General features: G+C 47.0%; 2 protein-coding genes across 2 annotated transcripts in view; both read right to left on the reverse strand.

Moving 5' to 3' along the window:
* LOC144672946 (uncharacterized) overlaps positions 1–12,084 on the reverse strand; it is a 98,550-nt gene that overhangs the window by 71,425 nt on the left and 15,041 nt on the right. The window lies entirely within an intron of this gene.
* Positions 1–12,084, reverse strand: part of LOC144672949 (EF-hand calcium-binding domain-containing protein 12-like) — a 49,588-nt gene that overhangs the window by 33,657 nt on the left and 3,847 nt on the right. Inside the window, exon 2 of the mRNA XM_078534952.1 lies at positions 8,842–8,956. The gene's annotated coding sequence lies outside the window, so the exon portion shown is untranslated. The remainder of the gene's footprint in view (positions 1–8,841; positions 8,957–12,084) is intronic.

Genomic DNA, 12,084 nt, shown 5'->3' on the forward strand with positions numbered 1-12,084 from the left:
CATTTAGCGCCGGGTGCCTCCGTGCTCAGATCGGAGCTTTTTCCAGACTCTCAGAGCAACCTGGTGGCCTGGGGATGAGCGGAGCTGAGCCACTGCCGCTCTTTGGCCTATATCCCCCCAAGAGGAGACCAGAGAGGACTGCTTTACCCTTGATCCTGGGGGTGGGATTGAGGTGGAGGTGGAGCCGACTGGCAGCTTCCCATCCTTGAGGCTATGGTGGGACGTGGACAAGGCTCACGTCCACGTCTTCTGTCAGGAATGTGCGAGGGGGTTGACAGGAAGGCAGAAATCCAGGGTCGAAGAGTTGGAGAAGGAGGTGCTCGGCCTGGAGGCACGTCTCCGTCAAATCGACGCGGACCCGGCCCTGCGGTTGGTGTATGATGAGAAGAAGGGCGTGCTGCGGGACCTGCAACTTGTCGGGTCCCGTGGCGCGTACGTGAGGTCGTGGATCCAGTTCCTCCGGGACCTGGACTGCGGTTCCCCCTTCTTCTACTGGCTGGAAAAAAGGCACGGGGTCCGACAGCAGCTCCTTACGCTGCTGGCCGACAACGGATCCCTTGACTCGGATCCGGAGGGCATCAGAGCCATTGCCCAAGACTATTACGCTCTCCGGATCTGTCCAGCGAGGATGCTCGCAGAGTTTTGTGGGAGGACCTGCCGCAGGTCGGCCCGGAGGGCGCCGGAAAGCTTGACTCCCTTATAAGTCTGGGGGGGCTGACTAGTGCCCTCGACAGCCTCTCCAGGGGCAAACTGGACGTGGAGTTCTTCAGGGCGTTCTAGGACGTCCTTGGGAACGACTATGAGGGTCCTAGGGGAAGAGTACTGCTACCGGGGAGATGCCCCTCTCGCGGCACAGGGCGGTCATTGTCTTAGAAGGGGGATCTCTGCCAACTTAGGAACAGGCACCTGGGCTTCCTCAGCACAGATTACAAGATCTTTGCTAGGGCAGTGTCTTCGCGCCTTGGCGCTGTGCTGGACCTCATGATTCACCCTGACCAGACCTACACCATCCTGGGCCGCAATATTTTTGATAATATCCATCTGGTCTGGGGCATCATCCACTTTTCTGAGAGGACTGGTCTGTTGAGCGCCTTCATGTCTCTTGACCAGGAGAAGAGATCCAGGGTGGATCACGAATATCTTTTCTGGACTCTGCGTGCATTCGGATTCGGGACACATTTCATTGCCCGGATCCAACTTCTAAACGCTGCCTCAGAGTGTCTAGTTAAGGTTAACGGGTCCCTGAGGGTGCCCCTTGTCTTTGGGAGAGGAGTGTGTTAGGGCTGCCCCATCTGGCCTCTCACAGAGGAAGTTGTTGGGATTGGTTCTGCACGGGCCAGGCATCGGGGTGGTCCACTAGGCTTACGCTAATGACGTGCTCCTTATGTTCACCATGACCTGCGGAGGATGCGCGAGTGCCAGGAGGTCTACTCTGTCATGACCTCAGAGGATCAACTGGGGTAAGTGTTCTGGACTCCTGGTCAGTCAGTGGCAGATGGATCCCCTACCTGAGGAGCTCAGGCCTTTCACCTGGAGCAGGACCAGTCTTCTCTACCTGGGGGTCCACCACTGCACGGCTGAGGAATCCTGGCTGGTGAACTGGCAGGAGCTGGAGGCCAAAGTCACCACTCGCCTGGGGCACTGGACAGGACTGCTCTGAGTGCTGTCTTACCGGAGTCGAGTTCTGATCATAAACCAGCTGATTGCCACCATGTTGTGGTACCGGCTGGTCACTTTGACCCCTGCCCCGGATTTTGTCGCAAAAATCCAGAGAATGCTCGTTGACTTCTTCTGGGACAAAAGGCTGCACTGGGTCGCTGCTGAGGTTCGGAGTCTCCCGCTTAGGGAGGGCGGTCAGGCACTGGTGTGTCTACATACCCAGGTGGCTACTTTCCACCTTCAGGCCCTGCAGCGATACCTTTACGTCGAGCCCCCTCCGAGATGGTGTGCCCTGGTTCTTTTCTTCCGCCAGGTGCGCGGCCTGGATTACGACGTGCAGCTCCTGTTTATAGACCTGAGGGGCCTTCGTGGTTCCTCGCAGGCATTGCCTGTCTTTTACCAGGACCCGATCAAAGTCTGGAACATGGTCGCCTAACGCCGCAGCTCTCCATTGTCAGAGAGCCTCTGCTCAGGAATCCACACCTCTCCCCTTCTGTGTCTGGCAGAGAGGAGGGCTGTGGCTGCTGGGGTGACCAGGGTCAGGGACATGCTGGGTGGAGGGGGACTGGGCTGGATGATTCTTCAGGAGTTGGCGCATCTTGTGTTGGCCAATGTCATCCAAGGCTTTAGGACGGTTGTTCTCAGCCCCAACGTCATACTGGGTCTCGAGATGTCAGAGGTGCATGGTTATCTTACGTCTGAGCGTACCCTTGTTTGGATGGGATTCCACATTGGTCCCCAAGCCCTGAACCCTCCTTCGGGAGCCAGTGCCCCGCAACTTGAGTCGCCTCATGGAAATGCCCTCTCTGTGCCCTTTAGCACGGCACGGAGGGTTTTCCTGTATGGGCTGTTGCTGCACACCCTTCATTTCCTTGCCTTCGCCCGGACATATCCTGGCATGCCTTGTTGCTGTCCAGTGGCGGAGGTCCCCAATGGGGGCCCTCTACTGTGGTGGAGGGTGTTGCATGCAGCAGTCCCATACAATTGTAGGTTGTGTCGGTGCACGGACTCCCAAGATACCTGTGTTTTTTGTGGCCTTGTGGAGTCTGTGGACCACGCATATGTAAGTTGTTGTAGGCTGCACCCCCTTTTTAGTTACTTGAGAAACCTTTTACTGTTGTTTTGTTTGCACTTCAGTCCCACGCTCCTGATCTGCAAGCACCTGGTGCGGAGGGGGGCCGGAGGGAGGAGGACCTCCTCGTGAACCTGCTCCTGGCCAAGTTGGCCATTAACAGGTCCAGGCAACGGGCGGTCGAGGGGGTCATCTGACTTGATTGTCTTTCACTTCTCTGCGGCTATGTTCACAGCCTGGTGTCCAGGAGAAGGAGCACAAAGTGTCTGCTGGCATGGCCCTGCGGTGTGCACTTGCTGATCCTCCTCCCTATGGATGCCCAAGGGCCCCTGGCTGACTTCTTGAGGGGAAAGGGTAGCTGAAGTGAGATCGAGCTGACCCACACACCTCTCACATTGACACTGTTGGAGGCCAACTATGGCGTCAGCAATGGAGTTCAGCCCGTGCAGCAGCGATGCCCTGGACTAAGGTCTCCATGGCGACCACCATCCTACCAGTGTTGACCTCATTGCGTTGGCATGCCGGAGCTATCACCTCAGTCTGAAGGCAGACGGACTCCATCGTGTCTTTCAATCTGAGGAGTGCAGCGAAGGGACATCCCTTCCTGATGTTCCCAAGCTTGCCTTTGCAGCTCCAGCAACTGCAGTATGACTCAGCCCAGAGGCTCCTCATCTGACTAGGGCTCGGCAGACTTCTGGCCTCCAGCAGTCCCCCAAGTGCTGGAAACCTAGAAGTCCCCAGTTGCCACCTGCTGTGGATCAGACTGTGCAATTTGCTTATCAGGTTGTGACCTTGAGGCTACTCTAGAACTAGGTCCCACTGAGGTGTGCATCTCTGCGCTGGTGGAGGGTGTGGGTGAGCGCTGTGACGGGTCTTCAATGAGGACATCATCAAATTCTTTTTCTGAGGTGTCTTCAGGGCTTGAGTCAAGGACCTGACTTGTGGACCTCCTTGGCTCCTTCCCAGATGTGCCTGCAAAAGCAAGGAGATAATTAGTGCATTGCAGGGGACTGCGGAACAAGGGAACTGACTCACAGCATGATTGTCTGATGGATGTTGCACTGCTGGATCCTCACTTAGTGGAGCAGCGCCAACCTCACTGTCAGCATTCCTCCACCAGTCTGTGACCTCTCCCTTTTGTTGTGTGCCAGCTTGTCCTGCATGAATACAGATAGAGCGCAAGCAGGACACCTGCCAGGCCAGGAGAGAAGGATGCCTGGCAAGTGTGGACGGTGGGTGATGCCATAGACGGGATGACAGGGCAGGTGAAGGTGTGTGTGAGAGAGAATGGTGGTGTCCCTTGAACTGGCAGTGAGCGAGGGGTTTGTGAGTGTGTGAGTTGAGAGTGAAGAGAAGAGTGACTTACGGAACAGAGGAGATCATTTGTCCTCTTTCAACACTGGGTGGCTGTCCTCTTTTACAGGGCATTGGCATTGACCACTGCTGCCACCACCTCCCATGCTGGATTGGTGACCTTTCTTGCTGGTCTTTGCCCAGAGCAGGGATAGTGGACTTCATGGTGGGTCTCCTCTGCGTCCAGTGGGTGCACAAGGGAGGTGTTGCTAAATTTGGGGGCAGCATGTTTCCTCCCTTTGGCAGCTATGACTTTCCAGCTGTTTACGATCCCTTAGAGAGAGCTAGCTCTGTGCAGGGGTGCCCTTTAAATATAGTGCCGATTTACTGAAGGCCTGAGGTGATGGTGGGGCGGGTGAAACAGAGGCCACCCCGCCAGCAATGCAGCATGTTTCCCAGGAACGCATTATTAACAAGGCTGGGAACGTGATGATGATATGGCACGAAAACCCACCATTGCAGCCGGCAGGTAAAGCAACATTTTTCCCTTTTGCTACTGCACTTAGTGCAAACCTTGGACGATTCTTCCCCCAGTTCAATTAAAAAGAGAGGAACAAGAAAGAGGCTTCAAGTAGGAAAAGGGCTGTGGTTAGCAAACTTCAAGTGAAGAGGACTCAGGAGAATTGCTGACAATCTAAACGAGCTTGGGAGAAGCCCTAAATATCCAAGAAGGCAGCAGGACTTTGGTGACCCTGTGCTGCAGGTCGTTGGAGCAAAGCTACCCCTTTGGAGCAGTAGTGTTTTGCTCAGTGTGGGAGTTATGCCTGTGAGTTGGTGCCTGAGTGCAGATTCAGGGATTCAGGGAACAGAATCTCAGGAGATGAAACTGAAGCCCTGCAACATGGGGGACGTTGTTGACGCCGTCCAATTTGGAGTGACATTTGGAGAAAATTCCCAGGTTAGGTCTTCGAAGGTGAAGATGGGAATCCCTCATGAGAGAGTCAGAGTTTCAGTGAGATTGGTTGGCTCACAGTGCTTACTGACACCACTAATTTCATTGAGAAATTATTGTATTCTGTCTTGGTCGCATTTGCCAATTATTGTGCAGTCAGGTTTGACCTGTTTGCCTGTTAATTCACACATACCTCATATTAATCCTGAATGTTAGAGCATAAGATAGATACTGTAAATTGTTTTATCTTTCTGGCCTTGTTTAGTAAAGTTTATTTTTGTTTGTTCAAAATGTGTGGAATCTTGTGCTTTTATTCGCTGGGCAACTGTCCTGAATCTCAAACTTTGTCTACTTTAAACAAAACATTATCAGTCCCTAACTGAATTTTACCAAAAACTTGGGTGTCTGGTCAAGGATCATAACAAAACCTTTAGATCAGGAAGAGGGTCTTACAAACTTGGGTTCATTATGCATTGCTGTCAGCTGATGATCAGGCTAGCTCTGAGGAGAGGAGCTGAATTTTTTCATAAGGAAGAGTTTTGAAGGACTTTGTGACTGAGTCTGATGACCTACATACAGAGTAGACTGCTGAACCAATTCGTAAGATCTGTCTTAGTTGTATCTGACAAGTAATGTATAATAGCTTATAATCAACTGCAATTTACCTGTTAATTCATGTTTAATATTTTGATTCTGGATGTTTGAGTCTAGGTGGTTTGCTAAAATAGTATTTCATGTTTGCTTTATTTGACTCTTGTATACTAAAAATTCTTCCATTTTAAATGGAATTTTGTGGGTTCATTCTTTTAGTAAATAACTTGGCTTTCAGATAAAATTTCAAAAAACAAGTTACTGCTTTTTATCTAACTGAAGGTCCCAACATGGCTATAATTTTTGCAGCTATCTGTAGTTTGCTTACAAATGCGTTCCCCTTAATTTTCCTGACTAACTGGTGGCCTATAGAGTACAGAAAGTAGTTTAACTCTTTTGATGAACCAAGCAAAGTAAATCAACAAAATGAGGGTCAAATTAAAAGGCAGCCCCTTAAAGGGATACTTCAAAAAAAGAGAAACAAAGCCTTAAAGGAAGCTTATAAATGTCAAATCAAAATGTGCTTAAAAGGGGTCGATAAAACATTCCAGACCTCGTGGTGCCCACCGAATACAGAAGGCCTTGATCGTGCTGCGTGCTCCCTCTCCAAGGAGTCTGGCCGGATGACTCCCACGATTGCCTGGACCTGACCTGTTGATGGCTAATTTGGCTAGGCCCAGTGGCGGATTCACAAGGAGGTCCTCCTCCCCCAACCAACCTCCGCACTGGGTGCCCGTTGATCAGGAGCGTGGGGCTCGAGTACAAACAGAACAGAAGGGAAAAGTTTTTCAAGCAACTAAAAAGTGGTTGTAGCCAACAACAACTTATACATCCTTTCTTTCTTTTTATATCTTTCCTGAAACCTTTTATTTCAGAATATTTATTACCTTCCCTCTTTGGAGCCAGGTAGCTGTTACCATGACATTACATTAGTATGTGGCTATTTGCATCTTAAACTTAATGAGTATAGGAACACAAGAAAACAGGTTAATATATCGTTGGGGAAATGCTGCAGGAGGGAGCTCTTCATATCCCTGGGGTATTGAGAGCAATACTGGAGCAGAAAGGGCCTGTAACATAAAAGGGAACTACGAAGTCTTTTATAAGAATATTAGTTAAAAAAAAGTAAACGAATAGTCAAATGAAAGGTGGGGTACATTAAGGATGAAAATGAAAATCTTGTGGAGGCATGGAATAAAAGGGACAGGAGCAACATGGATCCAAAATTGGTTGAATAATAGGAAACAGCAAGTAATGGTTAATGGATATTTTTCGGGCTGGAGGAAGGTTTGTAGTGGAGTTCCTCAGGTATTGTGACCCTTGCTTTTTCTAATATATATAAATAATATAGATCTTGGTGTGCAGGGGACAATTTCAAAGTTTGCACAAGATACAAAACTTAGAAGCATTGTAAACTGTGAGGAGGACAGTGTAGAACTTCAAAAGGACATAGACAAGTTGGTGGAGCAGGCAGATAAGGTGGCAGATGAAGCTCAATACAGAGAAGTGTGAAGTGATTCATTTTGGTAGGAAGAACAGGGAGAGACAACATAAAATAAGGAGTACAAGACCTGAGTATATATGCGCATAAGTCACTTATGGTTACAGAACAGGTGGAGAGGGCAGTTAATAAAGCATACAAAATTCTAGGCTTTATTAGAGTACAAGAGCAAGGAGGCTATGCTGAATTTATATAAGACACGAGTTAGACCTCAGCTGGAGTATTGTGTACAGTTCTGGGCACCACACTTTAGGAAGGATATGAACACACTGGAGAGGGAGCTGGAGTTTACAAGAATGGTTCCAGGGATGAGAAACTTCAGTTATGAAGATAGATTGGAGAAGTTGGGATTGTTCTCCTTGGAGAGGAGAAGGCTAAGAGGAGATTTGATAGAGGTGTTCAAAATCATGAGGGGGCTGGACAGAGTAGATAGGGAGAAACTGTTCCTCTCATAAAAGGATCACGAACGAGAGGGCACAGATTTAAAGTGATTTGCAAAACAAACATATGCGATGTGAGAATTTTTTGTCCCCTACACAGCCAGTAGTTCAGGTCTGGAATGCACTGCCTGGAAGTTTGGTGGAGGCAGGTTCAATCGAGGCATTCAAGAGGGCATGAGATGATTATTTAAGTAGAAACAATGTGCAAGGTTACAGAGAAAAAGCACTGAATCATAATGCTCATTCGGAGGGCTGGTGCAGATATGCTGGGCCGAATGGCCTCCTTCTTCACCATAACGATTCAGAGGGCATGACTGAGGTATTAAATGAATACTCTGCAACACTAGTTACTAATTAAGCTCATGCCAGTGTAAAGGAAGAAGTAGAGAAATTGGATAGATGAAAATAGAGTATGTAATAAAATGGTTGGCAGTGTTCAAAATAGAAAAGTCACCTGGTCTGGACAAGATGTATCCAAGATTGCTAAGGGAAGTAAAGGCAGAAATAGCTGAAAACAATCTACCAAACATACTTGCTGATGGGCGAGATAGCTGAGGAATGGAGGGTTGCAAATATTACAACCCTGTTCACAAAAGAGAGGAATAAATCAGTCACGTTGAATACCCTTGAATATTGAGTTCCCAGTCTTGGTCATCCTGCAACCAGGTAATAGCTATCAAGTCATATTCATTTATTTCTCTCCCAATTTTCGCACACAACCTCAGACATTAGTGAGGAGGACTTTTCAGGGTCAGTGACTTGATTGAAAATGATGATCTGTCTGATTTTCTGAACAGTAGCTGTTTGGTACAACTGCATGGCTTGCTAGACCATTACAAAGGACAGATAAAGGTCAGCCACATTGCTGTGGGTCTGCAGTCACAGGTAGGCCACATTGAGTAAGGACGGCAGATTTCCTTCCTTAAAAGAAATTAATGAACCAGATGGGTTTTTACAAAAACAATATAGTTTCATGATCACCATTACTGATATTAGCATTTCATCCCAGACCTATTTCATAAATTTAATTAAAGTTCTCTAGCTGCTGTGCTGAGATCTGAGTTCCTGCTTCTGGCCATTAGTCCAGGCCTCTGGATTACTAAAGCAAAAGCAAAAACTGCAAAAGTTAGAAATCTGAAATAAAAACAAAAAATGCTGGAAATACTCAGCAGGTCTGGCAGCATCTGTGAAGAAAGAAACAGAGTTAATGTTTCAGGTCAATGATCCAAAGGCCCCATCTAATTTAAAGCCCTGTGCACCATCAACTCAACCTCTACAAGATCTGTACCTCACCAGGCACAACCTAAATGCTCAGCCTGGCTCTCCCTTTTACCTGGTGGAATGCCACTGCTCCACAGCATCAACAGATAACACAGCAGTCCCAGGCTGCCTTAATTTCAAATGTACCTCTGGCTCTTGCGTCAACTTGTCTCCAGGGTGAAGTAAGGCTGCAAAGAAAAGACAAATCTACAAATGAATTTGAATTTTACAACCTCAAAGTGGCAATTTCCACTGGTCCACTTCAACAACAATAACTTGCATTCATATAGCACATCTAACATAGCAAAATATTTCAAAGCGCTTCACAAGAGTGATGCTCAAGCAAAATTTGGCAGGAAGAATAAAAGAGAAGCATATTATCTAAATGGTGAGATTAGATGCAGAGAGAATTGGTCCTAGCAACTCACTTTGTCCTACTCCCCAGCCATTTTTCAGTAGCCCTGCAAATGTTTTCCCTTCAGGTGATTACCCAATTTCTCAGGCAGTGCATTCCAGGTCCTAACCACTCACCGTATAAAAAAAGTTTTTTTTCTCAGTTGCTGTTGCTTCTTTTGTCAATCATCTCAAACCTGTGCCCTCTGGTTCTCAATCCTTCCACCAATGGAAACAGTTTCTCCCTGTCTGCTCTGTCTAGATCCTTCATGATTTTGAACACCCCTATGAAATCTCTCAACCTTCCCTTCTCCAAGCAGAACAGACCCAGTTTCTATAATCTAGCCATGTAACTGGAACATCTCTGGAACCATTCTTATAATCTTTTCTGCACTCTCTCTAATGCCTTCTCATTCTTCCTAAAGTGTTGTGCCGAGTGCTGGATGCAATACTCCAGTTGAGGCCAAACCAAAGTTTTATCTTTTATCATATAGTTTCAGGTTTCTCATAACTTCTTTGCTTTTGCACTCATGCTCCTACTGATAAAGCCCAGGCTCCCAAATGCTTTATTAACCGCTTTCCCTACCTGCCCTGCGACCTTCAATGACTTGCGCTCATATACTCCAAGTTCCTCTGCTCCTGCATGCTTTTAGAATTATATTCTTTATTCTATTTTGCCTCTCCTCATTCTTTCTACTAAAATGGATCATTTCACACTTCTCTGCATTAACTTTCATCTGTCACTTGTCCACCCATTCCATCAGCCTGTCTATGTCCTTTTGAAGTTATTATCCTGCTAACAGTTCTCAAAATTTCCAAGCTTTGTATCATCTGCCAATTTTGATTTTGTGCTCTGTGGACCCGAGTCTAGTTTGTTAATATATCAAGAAAAGCAGCCGAATACTCAGGGAACTCCACTATAAACATTCCTGCATTCACCACTACTCTGCTTCCTGTCACTCAGCCAATTTCATATTCATGCTGCTACAGTCCCTGTTATTCCATGAACTCTAACTTTGCTCACAAGCCTATTATGAGGCACTTTACAAAATGCCTTTTGGAAGTCCATGCACACCACACAACAACCGCAATACCCTCATCTACCCTCTCTGTTAACTCATCAAAAAAACTCAATCAAATTAGTTAAACATGATTTGGCCAGAACAAACCTGCACTGGCTTTTCTTAATTAATTCACATTTGTCCAAGTAACTGTTAATTCTGTCATGAGTTAACTTTTCTAAAAGTTTCCCCAACACCAAGGTCAAACTGACTGGCCTGTAGTTGCTGGGCTTATCTTCACACCCTTTTTTGTACCAAGGTGCAACAGTTGCAATTCTCCAGTCCTCTGAGACCACCTCTGTATCACAAAATCCAGCTTGACAGAATACTTACTTAACTTGGGGAATTTGGTGAGCGAGGGAATTCGACACAAGGAGGGAAGAATTATTCTGGTCTTTTACAGAGCAAGGAGTGGTCTGAGAGAAGGAGCAAGTGAAAGTGAGAACTGAGAGATGAAATCCAGAAGCATTAATTAGGTAAGCAGGTAGGTGATTGGTGATTTTTAAGGTTTCTTTTTTTTCTCTAAAGTGGGGCGATTGTTTAAACTCATACTGGGGAGAAATAAATATTGCATAAAATTTATTGCTTAGCTAGTTAAACTACAGGGGTGCTGTTTACCTAATTTGCCTAGATGGCTAGCATATGGATCAGAATAATGCCAACAGCATGGGGTTTGATCCCTGATATGGCTGAGGTAGGCCTGGGGGGCCAGCCTCTTCGTCCTGCCCCATAGCAATATCATGGCATAAGCTGTAATTTGGCAATCCTCAAATACTTAGAAGAAAACATTAAACTATTTGATATAACTACAAATAATCACAGTGATATTTCTGAACTTAAAATCAGAATTAGTTAAACAAAATATATTAGAGATGGCAGGGCAGGTGACGTGTTGCAGCTGTAGCATGTGGAAACCAGTGTGATCCACAGTAACCACATATGTAGCAAGTGTCTCCAGTTGCAGGAACTTTGATTCAGACTTGAAGAGCTGGAGTCCAAGCTTCGGACACTGCGATGCATCAGGGAGGAAGAAAGTTATCAGGAAATTCAGTTCCGGGTGGCAATAACACCCCTGTGGCTAGGTACTTCAGATTTGGTCTATGGTCAGATTCAAGAGTGTGCAACTGAGACAGAGGTAGTTATGGGAACCAGTAGGTAGCACTGGAGCAGCCACAGCCCTTTGCATATGTCCAGCAGGTCCAAGGTTCTTGCTACCTGTGTGGATGAGAGCAGTAATTGCAGGGAGGATCAGCAAACTGACAGAGCACTGTGGTACAAGGGCATTTCAAGTCGGGGGAGTGAAAAAGAATATAGCTGTAGTACGGGACAGTGTGGTTAGCAGAATAGACACTGTTCTCGTAGCCGAAAGTGAGACACCCGAAGGCTATGTTTACTGCCTTGTGTCAGGATTAAGGTCAGCTTGCTCGGGGCTGGAGAGGAATTTGGAGTGGGAGGGGAAGGATCCAGTTGTTGTGGTCCATGTGGGTACCAACAATATAGGTAGCACTAAAGAAGAGATTCTGCTGAGGGTGTATGAGCAGCAAGGGGGCTAAATTAAAAGGCAGAACCACCGAAGTAATAACAAAAATTGCTGGAAAATCTCAGCAGGTCTGACAGCATCTGTGGAGAGGAAGACAGAGTTAACGTTTCGAGTCCGTATGACTCTTCATCAGAACTAAAGAGAAATCGAAATGTGGTGAAATATAAGCTGTTCAAGGGAGGTGGGACAGGTGGAGCTGGATAGAGGGCCAGTGATAGGTGGAGGCAAAGGAGAGATTGCCAAAGATGTCATAGACATAAGGTCAAAGGGGTGTTGACGGTGGCCGTGTATTCATCACACTCCCTGACATTCCCCTCTCTGA

This window comes from Cetorhinus maximus, unplaced genomic scaffold (genome assembly GCF_964194155.1).
Source record: "Cetorhinus maximus unplaced genomic scaffold, sCetMax3.hap1.1 HAP1_SCAFFOLD_162, whole genome shotgun sequence".
In the NCBI taxonomy this organism is placed as follows: domain Eukaryota; kingdom Metazoa; phylum Chordata; class Chondrichthyes; order Lamniformes; family Cetorhinidae; genus Cetorhinus; species Cetorhinus maximus.